The sequence below is a fragment of the Nicotiana tabacum genome, chromosome 1 (genome assembly GCF_000715075.1).
Source record: "Nicotiana tabacum cultivar K326 chromosome 1, ASM71507v2, whole genome shotgun sequence".
NCBI classification, from domain to species: Eukaryota; Viridiplantae; Streptophyta; class Magnoliopsida; order Solanales; family Solanaceae; genus Nicotiana; species Nicotiana tabacum.
Window position 1 is genome coordinate 116,206,422 of NC_134080.1, and position 14,052 is coordinate 116,220,473.

The window sequence follows — 14,052 nt, forward strand, 5'->3', positions numbered from 1 at the left end:
CAGACGAACACACATGAAGAAAGAACAGAAAGAATCAGAAAGATATTTTGAAGAAACCTTTTACAAACCCTAAATCGAAATTAAACGATTTTGAAAAGAGAATTTGGGGAAAAAGTTCGGTAGACCACAGACATATTCCAGATCTAAGAAAATAAGCTAGTAAAGAACCTCGGACAGCTTAGGGTTTTAGAGAAAAGCCCAGAAATGAGAAAGGTTTTGAGGAAAGTCAGATCCTGAGTCGAAAAGACTCATATTGCTTGAACACGCCGGAATAATGGCCGGAGAAGCCATAAATCTATAGATCTGAGAAGGATCTGAAGAGAGCCATTGGAGCCGGGCCTTAAAACATCGAACATACAAGTTTGAGTGGTGGAGGGGAGTGAGTACAGGCCACCCATGGCCTGAGAAGCCATGGATTCCGGGGAAACATGGTAGAATAAGGTGGGAGATGGCTAGGGTTTCAGAGAGCTTGAGAGTGTTTTGAGAGACGAAGGGTTTTAAGGCGGCGGGTCAGGTGAAAATGAGGGAGATTAGGATAGTCGTTTAGGTTTAATTATGGAAGGGTAAATAATGGTCGTTGATCTGAATGATCAACGGCCTAGATTTAAGGGGGTAGGTGGGAAACCGGGTAGGGTCATTTGAATTGGGTTATGGGTTGGGTCAAAATTGAAATTGGGCCAGTTCAGTTGGGGTTAGGATTGGTTCAATTATGGGTTAAAATTGAAATGTAATATAGGTTGTAATTAAAATGAAGTGAGGCTAAATGTTAAATAGCCAGTTTTCCCTTTTATTTTGTAAAAAATAGTAAAAAATAATTTTAAAAGTAAATTAAATGTACTGACTCAATTAATAATATATAAATATTAATCCAAAAATACTGGAAATAATTTTATAATTGCAAAATGCTGTTAATCGTAAAATAGGCTATAATTGTAAATATATGCAATTTAGCTTCTTTTTTTTACATACCAAATAAATTTGCAAAAATGTATAAAAAAAAATTACCTTAATTATATTTTGGTATTAATATGGGAATAAAAATAAATTACTCACCAAAATTGATAATTTTGGGAATAATTACTGATTTTTGTACTGCTAAAAATGGACAATAAATTGATTTTAAAATCTTTGAAAAAATACCAAAACTCTTGGGCATGCTTATATATGCATGTACATGCTATTTTGAAAGTATTTTATATATAAAAATACATAGGGAAAAATTGGGTATCAACACATTTTATAACTTCTTGATATGTATGCGGCTGTCAAAAGGAGGCTACAACTTCTAAAAACAAGGCACAAACTTTAAGACGTGAAGTAACTGCAACATTGTTTATATTCATATTAAAACTATGTATTGATGAAATATCAAAATTTGAGAAAATTATCGAGCTAAATATGTGGTATATTAGAAGAACTGCATAAGAAAAAGTTATACCATTTTAGTTTAGTGTCTACAACTACAAAATATAATAGTGACATCGAGTCATTCAAAATAAATAGGTTAACTATATATTCATCAAGTTAAGCTTGTGCTTTTTCCTTTCAAATTTTCAGTTACTAATTATGTACAAGTTTTAATATTATTTATATCGTTTTAAAAATTTTGTACCAACTGATATGGAACACACGTGTGTGTGTGTGTGTGTGTGTGTATATATATATATATATATATATATATATATATATATATATATATATATATATATATATATATATATATATTGTCATGACCCAAACCGATGGGCCACGACGGGCACCCGGTACCTTACTCAACCGAGTACCAACGTAACGTATCTTTCTTATTACATAATCATATACACATGACATACGGGCCTAATAGGCCAACATGATCATATATAAACTCAAAACGTAGGCCGACAAGGTTGTACAATCTTTTACGTATACGACATATGTCTACAAGCCTCTAAGAGTACATAAATGTCATAAAGGTCGGGACAGAGTCTCACAATACCAAACAATACACGTCTAAATCATACTAACCAAACACGCAACTCCAAAGCAAATGGAGCACACCAACATCTTCCACTGAGCTGATAGCCTACTTTGAGGGCTCTCGACCTGTCTATCTGGACATGCGGGTTACTCTTCTTTGTTAGTAGCTCCCTTTTTCCAGAAGAACATTCTCTTTCTGTTTTTCTTTTTAATTTTGCTCAACTCCAATTACAACGCCCATGTAAAGAAATCTCAGTGAACTTATGGTGGACTGCTTTATTGCTCTCCAATTATTATTTTTCCACTTATTAACCAGTTATTATTGTTATTTTCACTATATATGTGATCAAAGGAAGTCTTATAGTGCCAGTGTTTAAAGGAAACTCAACATATATATCTTTAGACTATAATTTATATGCCTGCGATCTTATATTTGATCCAGTATTCTTGATTATCATATTTTATTTTGATTGTTTTGTTTCTTTTTTTTCTTTTCTCCTTTGAATATAAATTTACACGTTGCTTTCTGGACTAATTATGAAAATGACTGGTTCCATTACTAGAGCTATTTTTTTCCTTTTCTCCGCAATAAACATTCAAGACTGGGGGTTATTTTGTCTATCACTTTTTCTTGGGATATCCTTTTGATAATCAATGTAGCTTAAATCTTTTATTATAGAGTCAAATAAGTATAAGTATTTTAATTCAATAAGATGAAACCTGGAGAATATCTTTAGACAAGAAGAAACAAAAGATGAAAAGTTTGTTTCAAAAGAAATTCTAGAAATCAATTGCCTATATTAATTTTTTACATGAAGCAATAACTTTTAAAAAATTGGACAGAAAGAGTACTTTCATTCGATAACTTTTTGATATGCATGCGGCTGTCAAAAGGAGGCTACAACTTCTAAAAAATAAGGCACAAACTTTAAGACGTGAAGTACTTGCAACATTGTTTATATTCATATTAAAATTATGTATTGATGGAATATCAAAATTTGAGAAAATTATCGAGCTAAATATGTGGTATATTAGAAGAACTGCATAAGAAAAAGTTATACCATTTTAGTTTAGTGTCTACAACTACAAAATATAATAGTGATATCGAGTCATTCAAAATAAATAGGTTAACTATTTATTCATCAAGTTAAGCTTGTGCTTTTTCTTTTCAAATTTTCAGTTACTAATTATGCACAAGTTTTAATATTATTTATATCGTTTTAAAATTTTTGTACCAACTGATATGGAACACACGTGCGTTGCACGTGTCCAAAGGTGTGTACATATATATATATATATATATATATATATATATATTGTCACGACCCAAACCAATGGGCCACGACGGGCATCCGGTACCTTACTCAACCGAGTACCAACGTAACATATCTTTCTTATTACATCATCATATACACATGACATACGGGCCTAATAGGCCAACAAGATCATTTATAAACTCAAAACGTAGGCCGACAAGGTCATACAATCTTTCACGCACACAATATATGTCTACAAGTCTCTAAGAGTATATAAATGTCATAAAGGTCGGGACAGAGTTCCGTCATACCAAACAATACACGTCTAAATCATACTAACCAAACACGCAACTCCGAAGCAAATGGAGCACACCAACATTTTCCGCTGAGCTGATAGCCTACTTGGAGGGCTCTTGACCTGTCTATCTGGACCTGCGGGCATGAAACGCAGCATCCTCAGGCAAAAGGGACGTTAGTACGAAAAATGTATCGAGTATGTAAAGCACATAAATAACAAAACAGACATGGAAGAAATATGGAGTACATGACTTAACCTGTAAGTCTGAGTAACCTTGTAAATCATGAAATAATTTCAGCCACTGTGGGCAACATCAACATCATATACCAGCTGATCAGGTGGTGGTGCATATATAATGCCGTAACCTTTTCCCATATCCCATATACATATATTTACATATATATGCGTATATAACGCCATCTGGTCATGGGTAATTGCACATGTATAAATGAGTGAAATGCATGAAAAATATATAATAATCTCGATATTCCTTCCGGATAAACTTTTCCAACTGTGTATATTCTGAGACCCATGAACAGAAGATAATAATAATTCTCATAGAGAATCAAGAATATAGACACCCCTACTATTTCTATGAATAGAGTAATTTATAGAAACTGTGTATTTGCTTGTTTCTTCAGTACAATTTTGACCATGTCAAAAGAAAGAAGGGAGGGCCTTAACATACCTATTCCCCGAATTATTTGAATGAACCCACTTCTGCGAAATATGGACAAAATTCACACTTGAACAAACTTGAAATTTCGTACGAATTAATCTGCTTTTAACGTTTTGAACAAAATGTTGGCTTTAAGGATCGAATTGTTGAAATCTTGAAAATCAAGGAATTGTTTAAATCTTCAAAACGTTTTGAAATCTACTTTCTCACGTTTTGTTAAAAATCAACGAATGCAAGTGTTTTGTTTGATTTTCAATAATGGGAAAATGTTTCTGATATCTTTTGAAGATAAGACTTTAAGTCTTAGGTTAGTCAAATTTTTGATTTGGCCATAAATAGCCACAAGGCATAGATTGCTCACGAGTCATCTTATCCTTGCGGCATTTGTGCCAATTGTTTTAGTAAGTTTTTGTTAATTTTTATCCACTTATTAGTTAATTGGGTAATGTCTTGTCACCCGGCAATTAATTAATTACCCGTATAATTTAAAAATTGCCACAAATTACTCAAAATTCTACTTATTTTTAATATACTTCATATATACTTTATACATTATACAACTGTGGTCATATGGTACTAGTTTATAAATACCAGGTATTATATCTTGGTCCGTATTTTATCCCAAAATACCAAATTTTAACGAAATTCATTTTCTTCGATTTGTCTCCCCTCTCACCTTCATGAATTTACTCATCACTTATACTCCTTATAATTCCCAAATAATCTTTTCCTTAGACTGATGTCAATTACCTTACGACAAATTCAACGTACAATACTACAGGGTGCAACATCCTCGTAACTTAATATTGCGAAGCATAACGTCATCGTAATATAGTACTGCAAGGCGCAATATTATCGTAATATAATACTGCAGGATATAACATCATCATTATATTGCGTGGTGTAACATCATTCCCCCCTTTGGATCATTCGACCTCGAATGCTGTCTGATGCTCTTATCATTTCCATAACTTATAGCTCTTTGTGAATACCTTATGCTCTCCTTGCCATTTAGGCAATTATTCTGTGAATAAATATAAAGGTCAGGGTATTCCTCCCTTTTAGCCTCTTTCTCACACCACGACTGTAGTCGGAATCCTTCTAGTCTCGTAACTGTTGCTATCTTCTGTCATGCAGCTTTTAAGACTCTTAACTTTGTATGTGTGCCTGGATCTTCTCTTCTCTTCCAGCTTTTAGCCAATCTCTAGGCTTCACCTTGTGAACATATACGAAATTATGTCAATCTGTCCCTCTAGCGTCATTAGCTTTACTATATCTAAGTAGGCCATACCATATCAAAATTCTTACTTCGATTTATCGTTACTGAGGTCTGCTACCGAACTATAGGTTACTCTCATTGCTTATCCTATATGCATAAGTTAAATCCTTTAACGCTTCTTCATTACCATTCATCTTAAGACTGATGGCCCAATCTCATCTCGTACTTTGCAACTTTTACCCATCCATTGTTGATTCACCTCAATGTTGATTTACAATCATCTCCTGATAACTTGAAATTTCTTACGTAATATATTGCCACTAGGGCTTACGTTGCGATATGGAATATTTGAAATGGTTTTTTTTCTGATCCACCTAGGCAATACAATATTATAATATCATAACCGTATTTCATAGAATCTGAATATGACTCGCCTTATGAGGCTATTTTAATCCTGTCTAATTCATGAAGTCCCTTTCTCTTTTTTTTTCCAGATCGGTACTCAATCGAAGGCCCAAATGTTATCCTTTATCTGTCATAATTACACCCTCATTTTATTACCAAGTCAGCATTTCATTCTTTCTAAATGCTATTAATCTTAGACTCCTTTGAGCTCACTCAGGCTATACTGAACTTTCAATAACTTAGAGAAACTATTATCTCTCTTGTTTTCATGGACTTAATCCTGAGGACTTATCCATTATCATCACCTTTTCACTTGCCTTTCCTTATCCTTAATCATGTTTTCTTAAAACTTTATTGCTTGACATACTTTAGCTTGCGACCTATGCATATCCATTTATACTACTCGCAAATTTCCTTCAACTTGCTTGCACCATAGATTTCCTTATGTTATTCTGGAACGTCAAGTGGGACATCACATTGTCTCTAACTGTTCTTTACTCTCTTAGTCAAGATTTTCGATACCTACACCATAGGCTGGAAGGTATGCTACTGACGATGCCGCTATTATTCCTAGATAATGAATCCTCGTGCTTCTGGCCCTTTTATCCGAAGTATGGACCATTCACGATCTTCTGCCTTTGAGTATTTCATATATTGTTCACCTTTACCTTACTTTCCTTAAAATCTCACGTCGTATCTTCTATCTCTCTTATGACCTCCCTTCCACCTAGGTGTAATTCACATCCATAACTTGAAGCTCTATTACATTACTTGCACTTCTGGTGCATACACAATCCCGTGAAAGTTTCATATTGACTTCTTATGAGACAGGTACCCTTCTAACTAGCTTTATCATAGAGCCGTTATAGAACATAGTTGTTGTGCTATCTCTCTTGTACTTCTAATATTAAGAATGATTCAGCTATTTTCTCAATCATGATCCCTATAACTTATGGGTTCAATAATCAAATTCCGGATTTACTTTGTTGATGTAACTCTTTAGTTTCCTTCTTCTTCTGATCGGCCTTTATGCTGGCTTAAGTTATCTTCCAATCTGTGGCTCATGGTATTAGTTATTACTTTAGCACTCCATGGATGTTATGGAATATCCATGATATAATCTTTTAACAATTCATTCTTTTGTCTATGACCTGGGCTTAATTATTTCTTTTAACTTATACTGGAATCTTTTATGGTTGTATGATTGCCAACATATATGCTGCATGTATAAAACTCCAAACTCTTAATTGCGTTCATAACGTCACCAACTTTGGATCATTGATCAAATAATTCCTTTCGTTCCTTCTCAGCTTTCTTTTAATGTAAGCTATTATCTTTCATGATCTTTCTTCCCCCTTGTTGCGTGCATACTTAGCTTATCTTAGCTCCCACGCATGCCAGAATTTTCGAATATCTTAGCTCCGATAGAATTCTTGATGTTCGTGCTTACTTGTAATTATCTTTAGTTACTTACCTCCACACTCATCTGCTCGTATGGCTGTTTCTGAACTAAAGTTTTGACTGTCTTCCCTGTGGAACTACCTTTTATTTCCGTAATACTCATACGGTACCTTTAACTACCCCAACTCCTATTTGAATATTTCTCAAGTATTACAATGTCATAATTGCGGGGTTAAATTCACTATATTGGGTTTTACTATCTTTATCTTGCACGACCTGTTGTCTTGTCTGTATCCTCTTGACTAGCCATGACTAGGCTCTTCATGAATCAACTATTAACTACTCGTTGCCCATTCTCATGTCAATATTCTGCGGAATCATTCTTGGGTTATTTCCTTTGTCTTAACTTACGTCTCGCACTGGCTCCTTAATTGTCCATAAATCTCGGGCAGGAACCCTTACTTCTTCTCCTTAACGCCGCGTTTGCATAATGTTATGGAATCGTAGCATATCTGTAGCATTTGGGTAAGTGCAATCTCATCCCTTTCTCATTTTTATCTCATTCTTCTTTTTATCATTCCATATTCCCCCCTTTAGGGGAGTACTAAGATTTGGAGCTATGATGACCTTCCTATATATGTTTCACCTTTTCATCTTTGGCATCCTTTCACATCATCGATGACCCTTACTGGCCTTGCGGTAATCCTTCCGTACCAAGGATAGTAAAATTCCTTACTCATGAGGGTGAAACTTAGTATAACTGGCACATACAGTCCCTTAAGCTGAACGTTGTTCACATTGCTTGCTGTAGGAAAGCGTTTTCCTTAATGACCATTCTCTGAATTTCTCATGAATCTTCTTTTGTCATCCATTCTATTATTGGCAGAACAAAATCTGAAATTCTTATGATGGCGACTATCATTAGTCACTCAGTCCCTAATTCATGTTTAGTTTATCTTGTTCACCAATCCATACTGGTTCTATTACTCTGGATCTAACTTTTCCTCTTGGTAATCACGCTAGAGTTGTGAACTTATTTCTCGAAATGAGGACATGATTGTATGGCCTATACTCTTTTGTTGTCCTAAGGCCTGTCACTTCTCGTTTCTTCCTTCACTTGACTATAGATTTTGTAATATTGTCATATTTTGATCTAATGTTGTCATCCATGTATCACATCTTACTCATAATACTTCATTAAATCTTTTCTTATTTCCCGCTAACAGTTATGCCTATCACTTAATTCTGAAAACATAAACAAGACATTCTTTTACTTTTTGCTTCCCTTTGGTCCATCCAATGACTCTTCAAGCTGCTTAACGTTCTCGCTTTACTAGGGACGCAAACCACACTAAGGTAATATTTATCCCTTCAAGGCTTATAGTGCTTGTCTTTGTAGTACTCATATCTGGCTGCACTATTTTAGAGTGCACCATCTGGGTGTCTCATAAAGAGATCTACTAGCATATTTGCAATATCCTTCGGAAATGTCAACTGACGCAAACAATTCATCCATCATATCTTCTTATACTACTTCTGTTAATCGCCATACTGCATATCTAGAATGGGTGCAACCAATTGTATATACCTCTGTTACTATTGAATAACTCAAAAATCTTATGTTCCTCTGCCTTAATTATAAACGATATTAACCTTCATTAACTGGGCGCCTCGTACCCTTCTTCATCTTTCTTCTTCTACTTGTTGAAACTTGTATTTATCTTCTTTATCTCTCATTGTCTTTCACCATAAATATGGATAAACATTCTTGTCTTAAGGCTTCTTATCAAGAAGCTTACACCTTTCAGTACATCCACGGTCTGCTAAAGACATCACATTTACTTATCGTAGGCATCATACAAAAACTGAATTCCTCTAACTCAGCTCTTCCACAGCTATCTCTCTTTCCAACCTTCTTTCCGGATGTAGGTATCGTCTTATTACGAAGAAAGAGTGACAGTCCTAAATGCCCTGTAGCCTCCTGCTTATAAGTATGGTGCACGACACACCCATAAACAAGACTCTACTAGACATGGCTTGTAGACTCCCTAGGACAGAACTGCTCTGATACCACTTTTATCACGACCCAAATCGATGGGCCGCGACGGGCACCCGGTACCTTACTTAACCGAGTACCAATGTAATGTATCGTTCTTATTACATCATCATATACACATGACATACGGGCCTAATAGGCCAACATGATTATTTATAAACTCAAAACGTAGGCCAACAAGGTCGTACAATCTTTCACGTACACGACATATGTCTACAAGCCTCTAAGAGTACATAAATATCATAAAGGTCGGGACGAAGTCCCTCCAAACCAAACAACATCTTCCGCTGAGCTGATAACCTACTTGGAGGGCTCTTGACCTGTCTATATGGACCTGCAGGCATGAAACGCAGCATTCCCAGGCAAAAAGGATGTCAGTAAGAAAACTATACCGAGTATGTAAGGCACATAAATAAGTACATAACTGATAGCCTGCTTGGAGGGCTCTCGTCCTGTCTATCTGGACCTTCAGGCATAAAACGCAGCGTTTCCAGGCAAAAGGGACCTCAGTATGAATAATGTACCGAGTATGTAAGACACATATATAAATACATAAGAGACATGGAAGAAATATAGAGTACATGACTCAATCTGTCAGTCTGAGTAACTTTGTAAATCATAAATTACTTTTAGCATCATGCATATGCATAAAAATGTCATGTCGTGCATAGGTACATGTTTCATAACATCATCAGCCTCTGAGGGCATCCCATCATATCATATCGGCCACTGTAGGCAAAATCATCATCGTATACCAGCTGATCAGGTGGTGGTACGTATATAACATCATAACCTTTCCCATATCCTATATACATACATATATACGCGTATATAACGCCGTTTGAATCATATTTCAGCCACTATGGGCAACATCATCATCATATACCAGCTGATCAGGTGGTGGTGCGTATATAACGCCGTAACCTTTTCCCATATCCCATATACATATATTTACATATATACGCGTATATAACGCCTTCTAGTCATAGGTCAATGCACATGTATAAATGAGTGAAATGCATGAAAAATACATAATAATCTCGATATTCCTTCCGGATAAACTTTTCCAACTGCGTATTATTCTAAAACCCATGAACAGAAAATAATAATAATTCTCATGGGGAATCAAGAATATACACGCCCCTACTATTTTTATGAATAGAGTAATTTATAGAAACTGTGTATTTGCTCGTTTCTTCAGTATAATTTTAACCATGCCAAAAGAAAGAAGGAAGAGCCTTAAATACCTGTTCTCGGAAATATTTGAATGAACCTGCTATTGCGAAATATGGACGAAATTCACACATAGAACAAACTTGAAATTTTGGACGAATTAATCTACTTTTAACGTTTTGAACAAAATGTTGGCTTTAAGGATCGAATTGTTGAAATCTTGAAAACCAAGGAATTGTGGAAATCTTCAAAACGTTTTGAAATATGCTTTCTCACGTTTTGGTTTTAAAAACCAAGGAATGCAAGTGTTTTATTTGATTTTCAATAATGGGAAAATGTTTGTGATATCTTTTGAAGATAAGACTTTAAGTATTAGGTTAGTCAAATTTTTGGTTTGGCCATAAATAGCCACATGGCATAGATTGCTCATGAGTCATCTTAGCCGTGTGACATTTGTGTCACGTTTTTTTAGTAAGTTTTTGTTAATTTTTTCTTCACTTATTAGTTAATCGGGTAATGTCCCGTTATATAGTAATTAATCAATTATCCGCATAATTTAAAAATTGTCATAAATTACTTAAAATTCTACTTATTTTAATATACTTTATATATTATACTACCGTAGTCATATGGTACCTTGCATGGTACTAGCTTATAAATACCAGGTATTTTAGCTTGGGTCGTATGTTATCCCAAAATGCCAAATTTCAACGAAATTCATTTTCTTCGACTTGCCTCCCCTCTCACCTTCATGAATTTACTCATCAATTATAATCCTCATAATTCCCAAATAATCTTTTCGTTGGACTGATGTCTATTACCTTACGGCAAATTCAACATACAATACTACAGGGTGCAACATCCTCATAACTTAATATTGCAAATCGTAACGTCATCGTAATGCAATACTGCAAGGCGTAACATTATCGTAATATAATACTACAGGACGTAACATCATCATAATAAAATAATGTGGGGAATAATATCGACGTAATATTGCGGCGTATAACATCATTCCCCTTTGGAACTTTCGTCCTCGAATGTTGACTGATGCTTTTGTCATTTTCATAAGTTATAGCTCTTGTGAAAACCTTAATACTCCCCTTTCCATTTAGGCAGTTGTTCTGTGAATAAATCTAAAAACCAGGGATACGTTGATGATTTTGCCCACAGTGGCCGAGATAATATGATGGGATGCCCTTAGAGGCTTGATGATGTTATGAAAAGTGTACCTATGTACAACATGACATTCATATTCATATACATAATACTATAAGTATTTCATAATTTACAGAGTTATCCAAACTTACATGTATAAATAATCAGTTTGACGAGCCCTCATAGAAGACGAGATTGACATTCAACGAAATATCGGTAAGATTCCACCTCATTCCGAGTGCAATCGGTAAGACTCCACCTCATATGGGTAGGCCGGTACCCTGTCCCATTTGATGTCAAAAATCTTAGAGGCTTTGTAGGCAGAGGTTCATTTTGTACAGTATGTCAGAGGCCTTGACGGCCCATCTATATTCATATTTTAAGAAAAATGGTTTCGTGATACAGTGTTGCCCACATACAGTAATACATTATGAGTTGTGGCCATATTGGCCCATGATAGTTAAAAAAATAAATAAAGGAGTTGCAGAGTGGTTCACTCTAGCCAGTGCGGCACCGAGTGCCTGCCACGCTTCCCCAGGTTCGGGGCATGATAGACTTGTTCTAGTTCCTCGACCGTTGGCCTGGTTGCATCTGACTCTTCATGAACAATGAACGTTTGAGGAGTAAGGAAATCCTTTTTTTCTTCTTTGATTACATATTCCTCCGATTCGGTCGAGGCTGGGGACGGTGATTGCTATTTGGCTGTCCGCTTATCTTTGGTGCTCAATTATTTTGAGGTCGAAGGCACTAGTATCAATGTCACCTCATCGACTGCAAACATTTCCCTTGCAGTGTATTATTCTCCGTAAACTATTTTCATACCATCCATTGATGGGAATTTCATCATCTGATGAAGAGTTGAAGGTACTACCCTCATGTTGTGGATACATGGCCTCCCAAGTAGCACATTATATGTCATGTCGCCTTCGATAACATGGAATTTTGTATCTTGGATGGTCCCGTCCACGTTCACTGGTAGGATTATCTACCCCTTTATTGTTTCGCTCACCATGTTGAAGCCATTTAGAACTCAGGATGCAAGTACAATTTGGTCTTGTAGGCCGAGTTTCTCTACGACCCTTGATATGATTATGTTTGCTGAGCTGCCTGGATCCACTAGAACACGTTTAACTTGAATTTTATTTAACAAAATAGAAATTACCAGGGTGTCATTGTGCGGCTAACATATGCCTTTCGCTTCCTCGTCATTGAATGATAGGACGCCCTCGGGCACATAACTCTGAGTCCGTTTTTCTCTGGGGACCGACACCTTGGTGCGTTTGCATATAGGCTCTTATGGAATGTCGACACTGCCAACGATCATATGAATTACATGTTGCGGCTCCTCCTGTTCATTTTTCCTGTTTGCATCTCTTTCTCTGAAGTGATTCTTAGCTCGGACACTGAGAAACTCTCGAAGATGACCCTCGTTGAATAATCGAACTACCTCCTCCCTCTGCTGTCTACAGTCTTAGGTCCTATGTCCATGTGTGCCATGATATTTACACATCAAGTTTGGATTTCTTTGAGAAGAATCGGTTTGCATAGGCCTGGGCCACATGGTGTCTTTGATCCTTCCAATAGCCGATACGATCCCCGATGCATCTACACTAAAATTATACTCCGACAATTGAGGTGCTTCTGCGAGATCGGTATGTTTATCAAATCCATGCATACTCATTAGTCCCCGAGAATTCTGTCCTCGATGATTTCTCCAATCATTCTGAGAGGGATTGTGCCCCGAACCGTTATTTCTTCGCTTTGAGCCATATGGTTAATATTGTTCCCTATTTGATCTTGGTTCCCTATTTGTATCTCTTGGGGCCTTAACCACCAATCTATTTGGATGAACCGAGCCTAAGGGGGCTCCCATCTGGTCGTCCTCGACCTTGATCTTTGACTGATAACGATTATGTACATCTACCCAAGTTACAGCTTGATACTCGACCAGATTTTGCTTTAACTGTCGTGACGCGATCGAACTCTGCTCGTTCAACCCCTGCATAAAAGCTTGCACGGCCCAATCATTCAAGGCCGGTGGTAATTCCATTTGCTCAATTTGAAATCGGGATACGAACTCCCTTAGCATTTCATCATTCCTCTGTCTTATCTTAAAAATGTCTGATTTCCTTATCGCAACCTTTATAGCCCCGGTGTGTGCCTTCATGAAGGCATCTGCAACATAGCAAACGAATAGATAGAGTTCGATGGTAAGTTGTGATACCAAACCATTGCTCCTTTTGACAAAGTTCCCCAATTTTTTTTAACAAAACCGACTCGATCTCATCATCATTTAAGCCATTTCCTTTAATCCCGCAAGTGTACGAGGTAATGTGTTCATTAGGATCGGTTGTACCATTGTATTTAGGTATATCAGGCGTACAAAACTTTTTAGGAATAGGTTTAGGAGCCGTACTCGGAGGGAGTGGCTTTTGTACGAATTTCTTGGCA